Source organism: Psammomys obesus, unplaced genomic scaffold (assembly GCF_907164565.1).
Source record: "Psammomys obesus unplaced genomic scaffold, mPsaObe1.curated_primary_1811, whole genome shotgun sequence".
NCBI lineage: Eukaryota > Metazoa > Chordata > Mammalia > Rodentia > Muridae > Psammomys > Psammomys obesus.
The window spans coordinates 1,343,056-1,364,481 of record NW_026596440.1 but is presented as its reverse complement, the minus strand read 5'-3'; the positions used below and the strand labels follow the sequence as shown (position 1 = coordinate 1,364,481).

The following is a 21,426-nucleotide window of genomic DNA, read 5'->3' as shown; positions in this document are numbered from 1 at the left end:
TCCTAATTCTACCAAGAATTCCAGCAAGCTAGGTTCAAAAGAATCCAAGCTGTATGTGAATTTGTTTTAAAATAGATTCCTGAAATTAGATGGCTCAGGGTGTGTCTATTTAAATTTAAATGCCAAGTCTCAGATGAGACTCCACTTAAACACTGTCTGGCCAACCCTGGGGATGGCTTCGTGACAGTGGCAGGGCTGGACCCAGAGCTGAGAAACAGCAGACAGCCTACATGGGGCCAAATGGACCAGAGATTGGCTTTAGCTTCAGAGTGTCCAAAGCTGACACTGTGGGAAGAGACCTTAGCTCCCATCTTCAGTCACTCTTGGTGTCTGTGAATTGGGGATGCTCTGTCCAGAGTCATGAAGGATGAGGGACATGGACTGGTAGGGTCTCAGTGGAAAGCTGCTTATTGCTAGGTCCAAGCGTCTAATCACATTTCCTGCATCACTTCTGACTTAATTTTCCAAAAACTCTGATGTGTCTTAAAGAAAATTATTTCCTTCTCTGGAGACACAACTCCAGTGGCCACACAGACACACACACACACCTATGCCGACAGTCATACAAACATTCTCCTGTCTGCACACACCTCACAGGTTCATGTGTACACAGCTGCACACATGTTCGCTCTCACACACCACAGACTCAATGAAGTTCAGCTTCTTCTCATTTTCCTGCTTCTGAGGAGCCAACAAGAGCCGTCTGCATTGTTGCTGGGAAACCCCAGGAGACTGCTCTGGGCCTGCACCCACAGCATTGGAGAAGCTGATAAAAGCAGCAGAAGATGGAGGGGAGCCTTTTGAGGAAACCGGAGGGGCTGTGAGCCAAGGTCGCTTGCTTGGAATGTTTACACACTAAAAGCCGAGAAACAAGGAACGGGATTCTCTCTCAGCCTCACAGGCCTCTAGATGTGAGTAGAGGAAGCCGACTTTGAGCTTCCACCCTCCAGAACTGTCAGGTGACAAATTTACATGTTGTCAAATCAGTAAATTTGTGGCAGCTTCTTGTATCAGCCTCATGAAATTAAAATGTCAATTGTTTTATAGGGGGTGCATATATGCCTGTGTGTGCGCGTTTCTTTCCCTGGCTAAATGGAATCATGCAACATTGGTTGTTTCATGCTGTTTGGGAATTGTTGGAATCAATCCCTAGCCTAGCAACACTTTTTAAAAAATTCTCATTTATTCTTTGAAAATTTCATACGTGTATACAATATATTTTGATCATATCCACCTCTCAGCTCCCTTTTTAATGGTTCCTCCTCCCAACTCCATGTTCTCTTTTATTATTTTTAATAACCCACTGAGTCCAGCTGGTGTTGCCTGTATGCAAATGGGTATGAGGTCATCCACTGGGGCACGGGCAACCTAGCAGGGGCCATACTCCCTCAGAGCCACCACCCCCAGCAGCTTTCAACTGCTGACAGCTCCATGTAGTGATGAGGCCTCCGGATCCTCTCTCCTGTCCATGCTGGAGTTGGAGTTGGCTCCATTTTTGACAGTGCCACCTTTTTAAAGGGAGTCTGTGGAATTCTTTGCATGGGTGAATGTGTCGTGTCTTCCAGCTCTCAGCACCTTCACACTTTCTCATTTCACTTGCAGAAGCGGTGCCATACCAGGTGGCCGCACTTCTATGATGCCAGGACTGTGCTGTTTCTGCAGGGTTGACTCCTGGGCTGGCAGCTGGCATCCACTCTCATTCCAGCACAGGGGAGCCCTGCCCCATGCTTACTGAAGGCAGGGTGCCTCATCCTCTATCATTTCCACCCTGATCCAGGCCATCCTTCTCATCCTTTTGCATATTTATTCAACATATCTGTGCTTTTATTCCAAAAGATGTCTGAGCACTTTCTCACTTACTTTGCTACTTGCTCTGTCATCAGACATATTTGCTCTATCACAGCATCTTATTTTATTCAACTTTCACTCAGCAGATGTGCCCAAACAATTGTCACCCACTTTGTCTTTGTGTTGTAAAGACTCACACTATTTTTTAAAATTTAAATCACCAGCAAGAATGACACAGAGATGGGCTGTGAATAGCACAGACATAAATCAAAAGCTGGTGCTTGGAAATGCTGAAGGTCACAGACAAAACTAGTGGGCAGATGAATGTCAAAATGTAAAGAATTGGGCTAGGGAAAAAAATTACTCATTGAGCAAGCATAAAGACACAAGTTCAAATCCCCAGCATCCACATAAACGGCCAGCTATGGCTATGTGTATGTCCTCGATCCTAGCACTACCGAAGGATCATGGGAACTTGCTGTCAACCTAGTACCGGCTTCAGTGAGTGACCTAGCCTCCGGGAATAAGATAGGGAGAGGTAAAGAACACTTGGTGGCCGCTTCTGGCTCATGCACACTAGAATGCACCCAACCACACATTTACACAAATCACACATTCACACTCACAAACGTGGGGCACGGGGCCGTGCCACCGGGGAAATTGGTATGGAGCTAGAGCAAGGTGGAGACGTGTCCAAATCCTGAAAAATCTCAGTCTTGAGGCTGGCAGGGGTAAGGATCGCTCCCTCCTGCTCCGTGCCGCATGCCTCTGCTCCCCCTAGTCTGGATAGTCTCAACCCCCTACCGCCTCAGTTCTCGCGGTTCTCTCTCGCGGCATTCCTGTAACCTCGCACCTGGAATTCCTCTCCATGCAAATAAAGGGTCTCCACCATCTCAGCCCCAGCCAATGATGTGAACCCACCCGGAAAGCCCCTTCCCACTCCCCAACGTTCACGCAGCCGTTGTTCACCCAAATAAAGCACACAAGCTGCTTCACCGAATATCGCCGAAGAGTACGCTCTATCACTGGGAGAGCTCGGAGCTAGAAAGCTGGAACACTTGGCTGGGCTGGGACCTGGGACTCGCCTGCCTGGCTACACTTTGTTCCTTCACCTGGTGCGTGCACGCTCTGGTGTCTGGACGCTTAGAAGGGAAGCCGGATCCGGGCTGCTATAACCCCAAAGAGCTATAATATTGAAAATCTCAGAGAAGGAACCCCACCCCACCCCACCCCTGCACTTCCTTCCAGACGGGGATCCTGCGGACTCACCGGGTCCGCTTTATCATTTTCCCAGCCCTGTATGCGCCTGCTCGCCCTGAGGGAGGATGCAGAGCACGAAACTACACACAAACCTACAAAGAACTACTTTATTCTCAAATATATATATATATATATATATATATATATATATATATATATGTATGTATGTATGTTGGTGTGTATGGGATGCCAGGTTAACTGTAAACAGTAAGAGGACAGAGAGAGACAGGACTGACATTGGTGGGTATGTGCGGATTGTTTGTCAAGGTTGGATGAGATGGGCCATTGGTGATACAAAAGAAGCCAACAAACTTTGCAAGACCAGCTCTTAAGTCCACAGTAAAATATCAGTATAGGGACGGTAGGGACAGTTCAGTGGTTAAGAGCACAAGTTGGTCTTCAGAGGACTGGAGCGCCATTCCCAGCACCCATGGCAGGGGATCTTCTGCCCTCTTCTGGCCTCACCAGGTACTGCATGCATGGACTCAATAAACAAACAAATTCATTGAAATAACAATAGTCACTTCCAGAATTAAAATCCAAGACACTAACTTCAAAAAGACAAAGAATATCAAATGTTCCCACCATGGCAGCAAGGAGAAAAAAAATAGAAGGAAGGAGGAATAGAAGAATAGAAGAAATTTAAAAAAACAGGAATTTAAAACGTAAGCAGTTTATCAACGTAAAAAGTGACACCAATGGTGCACAAAACCCATGTGTGCTACCTTCAAGGTCTGTACCTCTAACGAGCTGACTATATGAGGCTGGCAGTGTGAGGGACCAAAGCTTCCGCTTTCTTCTTATCACCTAAGATTCTGTCAGCTTAGCATTTTTGCATTTCCATGTATATTTCAGAATCAGTTTCTGTGAGAATAGACCATGCTGGACTTTTACTTAGGAATGGCTTTCACCCACAAACCAGTTGGGGAGAATGTTGCTTTTTCTAATCCACGAAAATGACTGCCTTTCCTGGCAATGCCCTTTTCAGTGAAAAGATCATGCACATGGCTACGGCTGTCAACAATCCAGACTCACTCAGGCAAGGAGGTGTCAGTGAGGCGCTGCCTAGAAGAGGCTGGCCCATGGGCGTGTCTATAGGGGAACATCTTGACATCTGTGAAGGTCTGCCTGCTAAGCCTGGCATTCCTGCCCAGGGGGAGAGCAAACCTGGCACCAGCCTGCCATCGGTTACCACTTCCTGTCTCTTGCCTGGAGATGTGCTGTGCTGTCTGCCCTGTAGCTGCCCATAGTATGATGGGCTGTAACTTGTGACTTAGAGAGCTGACAGCAGCACTTTATCCCTTAAGTAGCTTTTTCGGAGTACTATGCGGCGGCAACAGAAAAGATATTCAGAGCCTCAATTTTAATTTTTTAAATTTTCATTTGTTCTTTGAGATTAACATAATATCATTTTCCCCTTTTCTTTCCTCCATGTAGAAAGTCCCATATAGCCTTCCTTGCTCCCTTTCACTTCATGGCCTCTTCCTCCCCCAACTGTTGTTACATGTATACATGTATATACATATATATATCACATAGGCATTCCTAAATACATAGGTACAACATGCTCAGTCCGTATAATGTACGTTTTCAGGGATGGCTGTTTGGTGTTGGGTAACCTATTGGTGTTGCTCTTCCCTGGGGAAGACTGTTTCTCCAGCTGTCAGTATTCCTTAGTTGCCTGTGGTGCTTTGTGTAGGGCTGAGGCCTTGCACACTTTTTCTAATGTTTATTTTTAGTTGTGTGTATGTGAATGTGGGTGCAGGTGTTCAGGGAGACTGGAGGAGCCTGATCTTCCTGAAGCAGGAGCCACAGACAGCCATCAGTCAGCTGACGTGGGTGCCGGAAGGCAAACTCTGGTCCTCCATAAGAGCAGCATTCATTTCCAACCCCTGAACTGGAACTCTAGCTCAAGGTCCATATTTTGACACACCTATTTCTAGTTGTTCTATTTTCATACTAATTTGGGTGGTTTTTAAATCAAGGTCACTAACAATTTTATACAAGTATATAATGCTTTCTGGTTACTCATTCCTCATACCCTCTCATCTCCCACATACTCCTATCACACACTTCCCCCACCCACCCCGCCCCCAGTAGTCGCTTTTCCAGATTGATGACTTTAGTTGTGTTGTGTTATCCATTTAGCATTGGCCTTTTAAAACTTCACCTTCTCCTTTATTGTTGGTATGTCGTCATTGCGGTCTGAATAAGAATGCCTCTTTCTCCATAGGCTCATATATTTGAATGGTTGGGCTCCAGGTGGTGGAACTATTTGGGAAGGATTAAGAGGTATGGATGAGGTGTTTCACTGGGGATGGGATTTGAGGGTTCAAAAGCCTAAGTCATTCCCAGTTATCCCACCTACCTTTTATTTGTAAACCAGGATGTGAGCTCTCAGCTAGCATCGTGCCTTCTGCCTGATGCTATGTTTCACACCATGATGGTCATGGACTCTATCTCTCTACAACTGTGAGCCCCAAATTTAACATTTTCTTTTAGGAGCTACCTTGCTCGTGCTGTTTGTCAAGGCAATAGAAAAGTAGAAAGACAGAAGTTGGTAGCAGGAGTTGCTATGCCATTGCTATGCCAGGCCTGACCATGCTGTCTTCTGGAAGAACAAAGAAAACCTGGGGACGGTGGACTAGGAAAGTGGCTGGATGGTGTAAATGGACCTTAGTGGGTGATCCTCGTAGGAGCTCGGAAGACAGCATTGCTGAGAATGAGGTGTGCTGTGGAGACACAGCTCAGGAGGCTTCGCAGGGAAGCATAGTAGCAGCTGGGCTATAGACCTATGTGATATTTTGGTAAAGAACATGGCTGCATTTTGCACTTGTCTTAAGAATCTAGCTGAGACTAAATTTAAGAGTGTTGGGCTAATTTCATGGATAGAGAAGATTTAAAGAGCCCAATGTTGACTCTGTCATGTGGTTATCAGTGAGGACTCTTATGCAGATCTCAATGAAAACAGCAACTGCTGACTTTACCCAGTAAGCCATATTGCTGGAGCTGCTGTATAATTCTTGAATCAATAAATAGGTCATACACGCACACACAAAAAACCCTGATACTCATTTCTATATTTTAAAAGGTTTCTACAACATGGCTGAGAATGTCACTTTCTTAACAATCAAATAGGTTATTAGAAATCAGAATAAAGCGTGTTCAACAATGAAGGAAGTGTAGTGCTTCCATTAAAACCAAGAGGAGAGAATGTCTTCTTCATCACCATTAGTAGATTTATCACTGATTGGAGAATTTCAGGTGATGGTTATAAATAAAAAGGACATAGCATTATAGTTCACAAAGTAGGAAATTGGTTTACTATTCACCCAGAAAGCACAAAGGGAATCAACCCATGAAAACTACTTAGCATCGAACTCCAGATTGGTGTGTGGTAACCAATCAAATTCTCAGAAGCTCACAACTTTCTAATAAAGCTGCAAAACTATCCATGCTTTCTTTTTCCTTAAAGATCTAAATACAACATGGTATTTATTTTATAACATGTTTAATTAAGTAACTTATCATCAACATGAAAAATATTAATAGTAGGCACTGCTAGGGTTGGTAATGACTTTAAATACAGCAGTGTTCGGACTGCAGACTATATACTTAGCCTCTTCCCCATCTCTGACTCTAGCTGGACATCCACCCTCTGAAGCGCTTCTTCAGGCATGCAAAAGACTAACAGGTTTAATCTGCTCTTTTCCCAGAAGTGACAATCCAGCAGTGCCAAATAAGCTGTGAAAAGGATCTACTGTATCTCTTGGCCTCTCTGCCAAACCCCCAGTCTCTTCATATGGACATGAAGCCACACAGCTTTTCTCCATAAATCCACTGAAACCTCCCAATTATCCACAGGAAGGCCAAGCCCCACCACAAATAGCACACATCTGGTAACTTCTGCCGTCTTCCATAGAGTCCACCTGAGGCAATCACCATCACAAAGTTAACAACCAAGTAAGTCAGAATTCACTCTGTGCAATGGACTAGTTACTATTGCCAGGAATCTTGTGCAAGAGTAGGCTGCTCAGCATGAGATTCCAGAGGCCGGTCTGCACCCAAATCCATCGTCCAAGTTCAGGACAACACATGCGGCATCACCTTTCCCACATTTGCAGCATCATGCTTGCCCGAGAGAGACAAGGCTGCCAAGGTAGAAAACGAGAACCCTGTATCTATTTCTCCCAACATGTTCAGCAAAGGAGCCGTCTCTGTTTTGGAGTTATATTAATAATATTTATATGAAATTGAATTAATATTAGCATAGATCAGCTTAATATTTATTATTGTAAAATTAATTATGTGCTCTGTTTGGATTAACACACCTGCTGGGAAGTATACTTTTAAAAGATAATGTTCAACTTTGAATTTTTTTCAGTTAGTAAACATACAGATATGCTGATTTAAAATGTATTTTTCTGGTTAAGAAGTGAATAAGCAAGTCGCTGGGGCAGAACAGAAACCTTGGCAGCTCACTCCCATGTCCGGCAGATTCATCATATCACAGCCTCAATCACAAGAGAAATGTCAGCATAAATGGCTAGTTATTCAGAGAAATAGAATTTCTTAGTACATGTTTTCCATCCAGGTAAAATTGAAATGCACTGAAGTTTTAAATGCAAGACAAAAAAGCTGACATTGAAAACGAACACATGCACTCACCAGTTGAGGAGATGCTAAGTCTGACTGAGATTCAGGAAAGGCATTTCACAGGTTAGCCACCCTGCCCCCTTCGCTCAGTCCTCATTCATAAAATACGTGAAAGCTGTCAGCATCAAAATGGACCCAACCAGGAAACAAATAAATCCGGGAGCTTGTGAAAGGGCTCTTGGTGACAGTTATATCACAATAGATTCAGGTGCAGGGCCTAGCAGACAGGCCCTCATGCCTTCCCCAGAAAACACTTCTGCAAAGATACCTGCCCATGAACTGCCTGCTCTGCCTTGGAGGCGCACCACGTTTGCGACTGATCCTTGCAATCAAAGGCTGTTTCCAAGTGTCTTATATAATCCTCGTTTTTCTTTGAAAAGCCTCCTCTTGACTCGATGCACAGGTCACACTGCAATAGACCTCACCAATAAACTGAACTTGCCTTGGCAGCATGAGGTTTTGCTGTTATTTAGCTCACAATTTTCATCCATGGAACCTTTACATTTCAGACCCACAGGCTGAGAAATGTATGTACATTTATCTTCAATTCTCTAGCAAAACAAAAAAAATCATAAAACAAAAGATAAAAGAACCAAAGTTAAAAGATTTTTTTTTCTCCCAGAAATAGGCTCAAATTGATCATAATTTTTTCTCCCATGGAATTATAACAGATTGTAGACATCAGAGGAGTTTAGAGAAGTTGCAACTCAACTTAATACTGTCCAGTTTTTAAAAATAGTAACCAATGGAATAGAAATAATATGCCAGTGTTGGCAACAATTGCCGTAAGATATCTCAAAGCTTGCGTTCTGGATGCGTCTCTCCCAGGCCCAGGCAGCGTGCTGCATCCTCTAGGGGCTTAGCAAATGTGATGCTTTTGGAATGGTGTTTCTCTCTCCCCTGAAATAATTTGAGAGCCACCCCGGGATTTCTCCTTCATTGTTTAGACTGTCACTCGTCGAGCCTTCATTAGCTACTGGCTTGTCACCACATCTGTGCATACATTTCCTTCAGCGCTCCAGGCCTGTAAGTGCCTCTTTAGAAATTAGGTACAGGCTGCGAGGGTGGCTCTCTGTTCTCTGCCACAGCCTATGCCTTCTGGAAGACATGTGCCAGAACCTGCAACTCTGAAATGTGCTAAGATCATTTCCTGAAAAGAAATAGCTTCTATGGAAACAAACAAACAAAAAACAAAAAACAAAAAACAAAAACAAAACTGGAAAGGTTACTCTCTGTAACTCAAGGGTAAAACCAACCAACACACTGATGCTGACACGCATGTGTCCTGCTGCAAAGAAAGTGAGTGAATTTTAGATGGTTTTGCAGATGGAGCAGAAGACAACATAGATGAAATGCACCTTTTTACTGTTTCTTTGAAAGCCTGAAACACATGAATTTTCTTTCTTCACCAGTAACCCAGTTCCTACTGACTTGCACTCAGTAACGGACAGTTTCATGTGTGCGAACATCTGTGCCTCTTCCAGGCTGGCCCCCATCTCATGGTGGGCTGGCTCAGGGCCTGCTGGCCTTGCCTCCAGCGGGCACGCGTTCAATAGCTTGAAGGTTTTCTGGTCCACAGCCTCAGCCTTTCAAATGAACGCAGCCTCTCTTGCTCTCCGTGAGGTTTTCTTTTAGTTTTTCTCTAAAGCCTAATTGCTGTTAGGGCAATCTGCTCTAGGACAACTCCCGGGGATGCCTGTTCCTACCTCACATAAATGACAAAGACACAGAGAAGCACATGGGTAAATCCAAAACACAGGAACATGTGTTAATTGAATTCAAGCCCCAGAGGTGGGGCTGCCGAAGGGCTCTGAGTCCCAGAGGTAACATTCTTGCCGTGACAAAGTCTTGGAGCGCATGTGTGATATTCAGTTAGAAAGTGAAACTTTAAATATTGCAGTTATTACTTACATAATTTGTTTCAGGCAATAAGAGAACAAGCTAATATAATTCAAGGCAGCAACTGGGAGCGTAGCACTCATTTTCAAATGGTGCCAGTCACTGTCATGGTGACCACAGACCTCCGTCTCCATTGCTTTAGGAGCATGTAGCCAGGAGACTCTTAAGAAGGCTTCTCAGGTGGAGCTGGGTCCAGAAGGCTTGGGCTGTACTGAGAAAGGCAGAGACAAAGGTGAAGGGGGCTTCCAGAAAGTGGGGCCTTCCTGTACTTGCCTGATGAAGTTGTTGTGAGCATTTGATGCCACAAAATCCCAGACTCCAGCGAGTGGATGAACGGCCCTCATAAGACCGGTCTGGAGCTTGAGGGCCAGGTAGGGCAGTTCTCCGATGCTAGTTCATTAATTTAGTTGTTGCCACAAAACACAGCTCCTGCTCCGAAGGCATCAGAGGTTGTTTGTTCTGAGCCAAATATGAGGGACCTCAGTCTAGGGAGATAGCTTTCGTTTGCTCTGAATGACATGTTCTTTCAAAAAAGAGGTTACATGAATGCCTATACTCACAGAACAAAAGAAAACCATAATTAGCACATCCACCACATACACGGTGCAGACAAGACTGCAGCCTTTTGTTTTGCATTTTTCAGATGTTATCTGATGACATTCTTTCTTGGATTTTGAGTTGATGGAAGGTAGTGATTTGGGCATGATTGGGCAAAGCATGCTCAAGTTTTCCCTGAAAAGAATAGATAGCTGTTAGGTCAAACAAAGAGAAGTTCATGATAAGTGGCTATGAAGGGAACTGAAGATTGACTGTCATCTTCCATCTTTCCACCATCACCATGCTGTGACTGGTCACTCAGTCAGCAGGATTTTTCTAGGATTTCTCTCTAGATGTGGCTTTCTTGGGGAAATTCAGCTCACCATCAACAGGGATGCTCTCTCTGCGTAGTCCCCTTCATGCTCTTGGTTGAGTTTGAACGTGCAGGGACAGGTTGGCAAAATCCCTGCTGTTGTCCCCAGGTGCAGGCAGCCAATGTGGAAATGGGAGTGAGCAAACCCACAGAAAACTAGCCATGGGTCGGGTACAAGGACAAAGACAGCTTCCCAGTGGATAGCTAGACAGATACCAGGTCTGAGTGGGGCTGAGGAAGATGAGCAGCTCACAGTAGGAGGACAGAGCTCCTGCCCTGCCCTGTGGAAGCAGGGTGCAGCTGTGGGTCTGAAGGGGCTCAGCTAGTGTCCCAGAGCGGGGATGGCATGTAAACACACTGGAGACGGATCACAAAAGGAGGAGATGGCAGAACTTGAACACAGACATTCTAGAAAGGGCTGTAGTCAGATGCTGGACCACGGACAGCGGGGAAGGCGCTATGCAAGCACACACACCTACCCTGAAAGGATACCGTGTCCTTACAGGTGCAAATGACAATCTGTGCCAACAGGGGACTTCTTTGCTTTCATTCTTTAGGAAGTCTTACCACCGAGAACTTGATGAGAACCTGATGTTCATGTCCCTGAGCTGGCTCGTGGTCTCTTCGCCCATACTGTAGGCAGTGAGGGGAGACCCTCTGTAGGATTTGTCTTGTGTGAGCGTGCAGACACAGGCTTGGTTAAAGACCACTGGAGGTGTCAGACAAGTCCTCAGCTGACCTTCTGATATAATGTTTTTCACGGGTGGGCTCCTGCCCATCCTTGCTGGATACCCAGTATCCATCACATGGTAAAATGCCTTGTGAATTTGTTGCCTGAAAAATAAGTCACAGAACAATGAATTTCTCTAAGATCAGATAATAACCCACAAAGACAAGGTGAGATATTGAGTCCTGATTGTTTTTCCTTGTTTCCAAACAAGATGTGGTCAGGAGATCCATTAGTTGTAAATGATTTAGTGATAAAAAGCCATGAACTTGTTGATGGCTGTTTTTAAAGTCAGCCAGATTGAGGCAAGGCAAATCAGGCAAGTGGCAACTTGGAGCACTTTTTGTGGATTGGGTCAGTGAGAGACAGCCCACCAGAAGGACATGACAATTATGGAGGTTCTGTGCATCGAGAAGAGAGCTTCCCACTGCTCCTTCTTGACCTCTGCCAGAGGAGCACACCCTACATCCCCCCATCGTGAGGTTCACAGTGCTTCCCTGTGGTTGCTGCCACCATTATATGTGATCTGAGGTGGTGTCACCTCAATCCTGCAGCATCTGCAGGACCTTCACTTGACTGCCATGATGACACTGAGAATGGTGCTGATCCGGCCTCCTCTCCTGAATGGAAGGGTGTGGAGAAGATCCAGATGGAAGAGCCAACATTCTGGGTCATGTTTTCTGATCAGCCACTGAGACCCGAGGGTTGTTTTCTATAGCAGGAATGAGCAAAAGTCAATTTATGAAGACATTCATAAAACCTTATAAACATTTATAAAACCTTAGCAACATAGTACAGGGATTTTGAAGTGTGCCTTGAGCCATTCTGCTCTGTCAAACACCCCAATCACCCTCTAGATAGGCAAGGAACTCCTGCTGCACCAGATGCCACCCCAAACCCAGCCCATGTCCTCCTGCAGCGTGTGTGGAGGAGGGGTCACTGGAGAGTGGATGGCCCCTGACAGCCACAAGCAACCCCTGTCTTTTTTGTGGAGAGGTTGTCATCCTGGCTGCCTGCCTAAACAATCAATATGTTAGAACATCGCTGCAGAGCAGATCCCACACCCAGGCAGGCCCAGAGCTCCTCTGTGACATTGCCACACTCCTAACAGTTCCTCTCAAGGCAGAACCAACCTCTGCCAATGCCAGGCATAAAACAGGCAGCGGCAGATACTGCTGCTCTCTCATGGGTGTTTGCCTAAGCACCAGCCCATGTCATTTCTCTGCTCAAGGTAAAACTCCATTTTCTCCCTCTGCGAGAGAGGCCCTGAAATGAACAAAACTGACTGCTCTTCAAACCATGGATCCCGTGGGATGAGGCCCCATGCATGTTCAGTCTGCCTGTTTTGTATTCTCTCACCTGTCATCCTTTGTAATGTGGGGGCTCTGGCCACTGTCAGTTCAATGATTGAAGTTTAAAACGTAGGTAAAATTCAGGAAAGGAAAATCCAGGAGGAAGAAGTCCTGCTGGCCACAGGCGTCCTGTGCATGGACTAGTGAGTGCGCTAGTCATGGCCAAGCTTTGGCAGCAAGCAGCGTCCTGGAACACCCCCAGCAGGGAAGGCTTTGAGCCCAGTCTTGGTCTGTCTGTGTCTGGAGTGTGTGTGGGGGGTGTGCCTCCCTGGCAGCCAGTGGGCGTGCCAGGCCTTGCTGTCATGAGGAAAGAATCCGCAGGTCTGTAAACTTGCTATTTTTAGGCCTTAGTGGGGCTGAGCCAGTTCTCCAGTGTAGTGGGACCCACATATTTTACTGAAAAGAACCTTGAGAAGTTGTAATATATGCCTTGGACACGTTCAAAAACTTCAAGCAGTTGAAGTTAGCCACACAGCTAATTCATGAAGATGAAGGCACAAGCCCCATACCCGCTTTGTACTTTATGATTGCTCCCCTAGTCCACACCCACTTTAGCACACAGCTTACCCAGTAACTGTGAGTCTTCCTGCATGTGCTCCCAGCCGGGCCTGCTCAGGCAACTGTGCTTAGTGACAGCCATCATGTCAACTAGCTCAGGGTGCCTCCAGTGTAGGGGGCATTCCCTACTCTGCCTGGTATACCCCAAATCAGGAAAACAGGACCTCTGGCCATCGCTAAACCCATATCCCAGAAACTCTTCTCTCTGCCCAAGTCCTCCAAGAGATCTGGTGGCTCTCCTCCAGAATGTACGCTGCCTGTGGCTACCTGTCCCACTGCCGCTCCACAGAGTTCTTCCCAGGGCCTGGCATGGCTGCCATCCTGCTCCTTTCCACACAGTATACTGGATGGCCCACTAGAGAAGGCCAGTTCAATCTGACTGCTAGCCTCGGAATTCTCCAGCCTAACCTGTTACTGAGGGGTGAGAAAGCATGGTCTGTGACATGGGTGTCTAAGATGGCTTCCCTCTGGAGGCTTTCCTAGCTACTCCTGTCTCCCCCTGGACAAGAGCTAATAACTCAGCTGGATGTGGTGGCTCATACCTGTAGTCACACTCAGGAGGCTGTCCTGAGTTTGAGGCCAGCATGTGCTAAACAGTGAAAACCAGGCCAGCTGAAAGGGTAGGCAGAGAATATAGAACGATTCGAGAAACAGAAATGAAGAGCTGGTCTTCACAGCTGCAAAAGAGAGCTAACCTGATCCCAGAGTTGGAGGCGTGGTATGGGTCTATCTACTGACCTTCTACCTCGTTTAGAAGAAGAGGCCCACAGAAACCTGGAAGGCTTGGCGGAAATCCCAGCTTCTTACAGAGCCACAGAGAAGTAGCTTCCCCTGTGGGAAGGGGTCTGTGAGTGGTCACTCTTGAGAGCCTAAGTGTAACTGACCAGGGCCATTTCCCCTTTCCTGAAGATGTGAGGTCAGAGGTTGATCAGATTCCCCGAGGCTGTCAGACCAAAGTTGGCGAAGATGGCAGTTGGGAAACTGGCCCCACGGGCCCTGCTCTCTACTGAAGCATGATGGGCTATCTACCCTGTTTACAGGCTTGTTTCCCATAATGTACATTTTCCCTGGGCTGGACAGGCTGGATTTACTCACCTAGGCTTTCTACCTGGGTGAAGCCAATACTTACTGACTCCTGGCACCTGAGGTCATCAGGTGTGATGCTGGGCTGCCCTGAGATGTGACCTCAGCCAGCAAACACAGCCAACTTGGCTGATTCAGCTGCAGGAAGTGTCCAAGGGCAGCAACATTCGCACTCAGTGATTACTTCTTGTCCCCTCAGACTACCACTAAGGAGGGACAGAGAGGGCATGGGGACGAAATGTGGGAAAACATGGATGCTCCTGTTTTACGTTGTCTTCTGTGCTGTAGCTTCTACTTACTTCTGGAAAATAACAGGAGCATCCTACAAACTGAGTATAAGCCAGAGATGCCCCTGTGCAGCGTCAAGTGCTCCATGGGCTTTCGCCATCACCCATGTTCTCACACCAGTGGTGGCTCCCGTGTTCACTTCGGAGCCTGCCATCCCCAGTCCCTTCAGCAGAAACCCATAGCTCTCTGCATTCCTCTATCCTGCCTCCACACTGAATCCATGGTGGATCCTGTGACTTTACCTCGTAAACAGCTCACGAAGAGTCAGCACTGGAGCCTGCCAGTTCCCATTATGTTCTGGGTGCAGCTTGACTAATTTCCATCCTTCCTTGGGAATCCATATCTGAGCTCTGGATGCAAGAGATGGACTGACCACCCCACCTGGCCCCTCAACCACCTACAGGACCTTCTCTCTCTCCCTCCTCTGTTTCTGCTCCAGGTAGAAACGGAGCCCAAGGGAACAGCAATGTTAGGATCTGAGCCCTCACCCCACACTCAGTTCCCTATCTGCTAAGAGCTGTTTTGCTCCCACCTGGGTGGGGTCACAGGCAGGAAACACAATGCTAGTTTCCAGCTGCTTTTGTTTCCTTTGGTGTCTGACAGCACCCAGTTGGAGTAGCAGCAGGCAGGAAGCAAGCACCACCCTTGCCATTTCCATGCAAGCCTCAGGTACTGGGACCCTTGGGCCTTGGGCATGGCCAGTGTTAGAGCTCTCAGCCTTGGATCCGAACCCCTCAGATTTGAAGATTTGACAGTTCTCTGGAGGTGTTCTGGTGACCAGGACGGCAAGCTCCCTTCTCTAGCTATTTTTAAACTGCTCTGTCATTGTCTTTCTATTTCCTGTTGTCCTCCTGTCCTGACTGCTCTGCGACTGTTCAGCCCTTCTTCAGTTGTCTGTGGCTGCTGCCAGGGCTCAAGTTCGTTGTCTTTGGTGGGAAGCATACTAGAGCCAGGATGCAGCTGGGGGACGTGGGATCCAGTGGGTCAATGAAATCCCCTGGTGGCCCTCCATAACACTGCCACACTGCTACCACCACTTGTAGATTCAGGCTTGGGGGTCTGACCATGGGTATGCCCAGGCCACTGATTGGGTAGCCACTTCAGCTGACTGGAGACACATCAAGGCCAGCTGTCAGTCGGCACCCTTGGTCCTCACCCATCACTGTCCTCAGCACTGCTGTCATCCTCTGCTCGTTTCTCCTGCCAGCAGCTCAGTGTACTGCTGAGAGCAGGACAGCCTGATCAGGAGAAGTCTTCCCTGGGTCTGATGTTGCAGCCCCATGAGAGGTAGCAGAAGGTCTCCCAGGCACTCACTGGGAGCCCAAGAGGGGGTGTTTGGACCAGTAATCAGCCATTTGTTTTGGACCGATCATGGTTATGAGGAATCATGTTTTTGACCAATCATGGCTTTGCTACAAACCATGTCTTCCCTCTTCTAGGGGACATTCCCCTCATTTCCCCTCCACCCCCCACCAGGTAAGAATGGTTTGAGGAGGCTTGTCATCATGGATTGAAACAGCCTGGCTCTGTCTGTGCCTCCAAGAGCCTGGACAAGCACCTACAGTCTTTTCACAGTTGTCTCAAAGTGTCCATGATGTGCTCAAGATGGCTGATGCTGACTCAGGCATTATCTTGCTGGCTGTTAAAGGGACAGGCTTTTTGCTCACAGCAGAGAGAGTTCTATATCTAGGGAATCAAGTTGCCCTACCCTAGTGTCTTTGCTTATTTACTTAACCCCTGCCCAGAAAGCATCCACCCGTTCTGTCTCAGCCACATTCAAATCCTTGTCTGACTGGGTAGACACCCCCCCCACACACACACTGAATGACCGAGTGGAGCAAAGCCCCCTTTCCCACACCCTACGTCCCTGGATGACAAGGCATAGCTGAAGTCCCTTCTCTCACCCAGATCTCTATATCACCCAGATACTCAAATCTCTGGATGGCTGGGTGGAGTCCTCCTGCCTACACTCCTATCCATCTTGGACCCACACTGACAGGGTTGTATCAGAAACAAGCTCTCAACAGGACACCCCATTCCAGCTTGAGATTATTTCCTATAGTGGCCTTGTCTATTAACCCTAACTGAAAACTACACCTATTACTGATTTTCTGCTTCTGCCAACGGGCACATTGCCTCTTCCTTCAGTCCTTCCCCTCACGCCCCAGACTGGAGGGCACAGTGGGCTCTTTTAATACAGTCAGATTGCACTGTCCTAGAATAAACTTTTAAATGGGCCTCTGCACTGCCACATCATGACACCTGGTCCCCCCATGCCTGTCAGCACATGTGGGCTCCAGCATTTTGGTCATCATCCCTCCCCAGGCCTCTGCCTGGAATGCATCTCCTGGTTATCAGCCAGGAAGCTGCTTGATTCCCTCTCTCTGCCCCATCACCCTCCTCTGTGCATTCAGGGCATGTCACTGCTTTCTCCACTGAGGATCGTGGGGCTCTCTCTCTCTCTCACAGAGGCTGTGCAGGTCATCTGTGTGTATTGAACATATGCAGGGCCAGCATCTTCCTCTCATGGAGACAGAAGTCAGCCCCTGCCCTGGAGAGAACTGGGAAGAAGTGATCTAGGGCTCTGGAAGAAGCCAGGGTTGCACTCCGAGGATGACTGGAAAGCTAGGTTTTGTCAGAACAGGCTTTCAGATTCATGGGCCATGTATCTTGGGTTTGCAGTTCCCACCTGCAGCTGGTTTTCCCTTTGCTAGCCCATTCCTTTTTTTTTTTTTTTTTTGTCATTTTGGCCTCTACCCATGCCCAGTACAAGCCATGACTCTATTGGTTTTTGACTCAGTTCTTAGCCTCACTTTCAGTTAAGAATGGGTATAATTGTGGTCAGTTCATCAATACAATTTAAGAAAAAAACGTAGAAAGGGTTTTCTTTGAAATGATTGCTTTTCTAACAGAAAAGGTCACATGCAGCGGACAGCACCCTTTACTTCTTCTTGTCCCGGGTATGGACATGAGGGCTGCACCGCAACAGCCATCAGCAAAGGCCTGAGGCTTACCGGCTGGCACATGCAGGGGTGCTGTGCCACCACCCACCAGGCTGTTATCTCGGGGCTTCTCACAATCGGAGCAAAAGAACCTGCCTCCTTGTTTAAGCCTCTGTAGGGAGTTGGAGGGTGTCCTCTCAAAATCCATATGCTCCTTGTTGTGAAATAGACCTCATAGTTTGTAACTGGTTAGGGATCCTGAGACAAGATCACCCTGGGTTCAACGTGGCTCTTAAATCCAATAGAAGGTAGTAGGTGCTGGAGAGATGGCTCAGAGGTCAAAAGTGCTTCCTGCTTTTGCAGAGGACTTGGGTTTGGTCCCCAGCATCCACCGGTGGCACACAACCATCTGTAACTCCAGTTTCAGGATATCTGACATCCTCTTCTGCACTCGTAAGACATCTGCATGCATGTAGTGAATAAACTCACATAGCACACAGACCACATACACACGAGTAATAAATAAATCCTCAAAAGTAATGCATAGAAGAAGACAGGACACAGACACATGGGAAGACAGTGGGGCTCCTATTTTTAGATGTCCAGTATCTGCATACCATGTGTGGGGTTGTGGCATCTTCCATTAAAACAAAGAAGTCATACTCAGACCCACTGGCTTGTATCAAGAGCATATGTGTCGCTTGGGTTCAGTGTGTGGAGAAATTATGACATGCCAGCTCCAAGCTTGTGTGCATCTGCTTGCTCCTTGGCCTCTTTAGCCATACTGAGAACAAGCCAGGGCAGCTTGTTGCATGAGGTAGTCAGTCTTTATGCCCTAGCTGCCTGCCAGCCAACTGTCAGCTGCATGAGTGTGACCCTGTGGGAAAGCCCACCTTTGGCTGTCCTGTCATGTCTGATTTCAGTAGAACCACTTGGCTGGTAGGCTAACGTTGAGAAATATGAAACACTGCTTGTCACTGGGTTGGAGGGAGGCCTGCTACCCAACAGTAACTGAGTGATGTGCCACTCAGCCTGGGAATGAAGGTCTAGATTTGAGACTTCGCTGTGTGAGCCCTTCGAGCCCCGAAGGGAAAGAGCTGTCTTTTTCTCTTTAGAAATGGATGAGAAAGAGTGCTCTCCTTACCCAGGATTTCAAGAACTGAAGTTTACTATCCACATCAAGAAGTATCTGACTTCCATGGCTGGAGAGATGGCTTAGCAGTTAAGAATGCCTGCTGCTCTTGCAGAAGACTTGGGTTAGGTTTCCAGCACCCACATGGTAGCTCATAACCATCTGTTGCTCCAGTTCCATCTGTAGCACCCTGCTCTGCCTTCCATGTGCACCAGGCACACGCACAGTGTACTTACAATGCATGTACGCAAACACCTACTTATATACATAAAATAAAAAAGTAAATTTCAAAAAAGAAACATATGGCTTCTGATTTACATAAAAACATTTGTGATCAACACATAACAAAACCTTTGCTCTAATTACAAAAACTTATCTGGTGGCTGATTAACCAAAGGAGGGGGTTAGCAAAGGCAACTGTAAAGACAGAACATGAGATTATATGAAAAAAGAACACAGTAAAACACTAAAAGAAGAAAATAAGGGCATCTTGGCTGACAGACCCTGAAATCTGGCAAGCTGCATTCTTGGGCATTCTGCTACACTTGTAGGAGGATTTGCTCTCTGTGCTGCACTGTCCTAAAGCTGAGGTCCAGCACTACAGAGGACAAGCCTTTCTCTCCTTGGGGACTTGCCATGCTGATGGAGTAGAGGAAACACAGATAAACTATGTACTGATGGTGTACACGTTGAAGCCCCTACCCCAGGTGCCTGAACGTCCTTATAAGGACACAGTCTTTCTCCACAGATGCTCTCAGGTTATGATGCAGATGTTAGGGCACCCCCAATCCAACGAGACAGGCATGGGAAGGAAAAAGACACAGATGCAGGGAAAGCACCATGCAGTGAGGGAGACAGGTTAGTGCTGTGGCCAAACAAGCAGTGCAGTGGCAAGCATTGCCAAGGACAGTAGACACTTGGAGGAAAGCAGGAAGCAGGGCTAGTTTTCCTGGTACAAACCTTCTGAGACAACACCTTGATGCCACATTTCCAGTCTCCAGGACTGTAAAGGAACAAACTTGTTTTCTGGGTGCCTGGCTTGTAAAATCAGGGAGAGAAACGGGGGAAGCTGAAGACAGAGCTCTCAGTTTAAGCAGAGCCACTTGGAAGATGCCACTTTCATGAATGTGAAAGGGGGTTGTAGGAAATCACATCTATGTCTGAGGAAGGTCCTGTCAAGTAGCTGTAAGAGACAACATAAAGGCTCTGGGGCAGGACTGTGCCCCACACATGCAGCTGGTGCAAGTGAGGTTATGGGGCAAAGGGGGAGAAAAGCTGTGGAAAAGGGAAGATGATGAAGTAGAGTCCGGCGGATTAGCAAGGCTGTTATATTTTGATCATTGAGAAGGCAAGCTCTTGTTAGATTTTGAGGAGATAAATCAGGCACGCCTATAATCCCAGCACTGATGGAGGCAGAGGCAGGCATATCTCTGTGAGCCTTATCTACAAAGTGAGTGCTGGACAGCCAAGGCTACAAAGAGAAACGCTGTTTCTGGAGAGGGAAGTTTTTTGAGGAGAGCTTATCTGATGTCTTAAAAGTAACACCCATGAATGTATGCGTGGTCATACATGCGTATCAATCACCGGCTGTGGCAGTTCAAAACTACCTGGGGCAAAGATGTAATATGGGAGACCATTTGGGAGACACAGTTTTAAAATAGTTTGGCTTTGGATGCTCCTGGCAGTAGTAGAACCAAGAGGGCAGAGGGATGGAGGGAGAAGAGGGCAATGTCTTGAAGGATTTTGCCCTGATCCATAAATTCCAAACTAAGGACTGCTTTTCTTTCCTCAACTATTTAGGCCAACACACTTTCTTTGGGACGAGGTTTCTTTGACTCAGGCTTGCTTGTACGGTTGGCAGTCCTTCTGCTCCAGACTCCCATGCGCCTGCAATCACAGGCATGTAGACTTAAGGCACAGGCTGTGATCTCCACACATACAGATGGTCAGCTAATGCCGGAGACGAAGCATTCGCTCTTATTTATGCCACAGACCAAAGGCAGTTAAGTATGGCCCTTCCACAATGGTGCAGTATTGGGAACGCCAAGAACTCGGCATAGACCATGAGGGGAGCTGCACCCGCATTCTTTCTCAAAAACAGGGGAGACCGGGTGCAGGAGACCCAAGCCCGGCCGGGGCAGGGCGGGCACCTGCCGGGCTCGCCCCCGCACACCAAATGCACGGGACACTGGAGCTGCTTCCGATCCCATCGGTCGCGAGGCCCGTGGCGCATCCCTAAGCAGGCGTACTGACGGGGAGGCTCAGGACAACGGCGGGCCACGAGGGACGCGGAGGACAGGCTCTGCCCCGTCACTCCAACGCACAGAACACGCCAGCAGACGGCCGGAGGGCGGGGGCCCGACCCGCAACCCCAGCCCGGCGCGGTGGCGGCCCTTTCGTTTTCCCAGCCTGCTTGCCACCGCAGCTAGGCAGCCGGCGCGGAAACTTCCACCCGGCGCCCCGGCGCCTCTGCGCACGCGCAGCGCGGCCCACACGGCGGCCGCCCGCCCCCGCCCCCTCCGGCCCCGCCCTGTCTGTCTGGTCTGCCGGCATCCGCGCCGCCGTCTCCCCGCCGCCGCCTAGAGCGCGCGGTGCGCAGGCGCGGTAACCAAGGCGCCGCTGTCTAGTGAGGATTTGAAATCCCCGCGCGTGCGCACTGCGCCGCGGCCCGCGAGGGAGGCCGCGCCCCCGCCCCGCCGCCCCCGCGCCGCCTCTCCGCCCCTCATTGGAGCGGAGGCGGCGGCCCCCGTCCCTCCCCGCGCCCGGCCGCCGCCGAGGGCGTCTTTCCGCCGCCGCGCCGCAGGAGCGCCGTGACTGACGGGCGGCCCGGC

The 21,426-nt window shown here is 48.1% G+C and overlaps 1 pseudogene; it reads right to left on the bottom strand.

Annotated features, from left to right (window-relative positions):
* Positions 1–6,655: 6,655 nt before the first annotated feature.
* LOC129669654 (geranylgeranyl transferase type-2 subunit beta-like) lies at positions 6,656–7,245 on the bottom strand (annotated as a pseudogene).
* Positions 7,246–21,426: the final 14,181 nt, after the last annotated feature.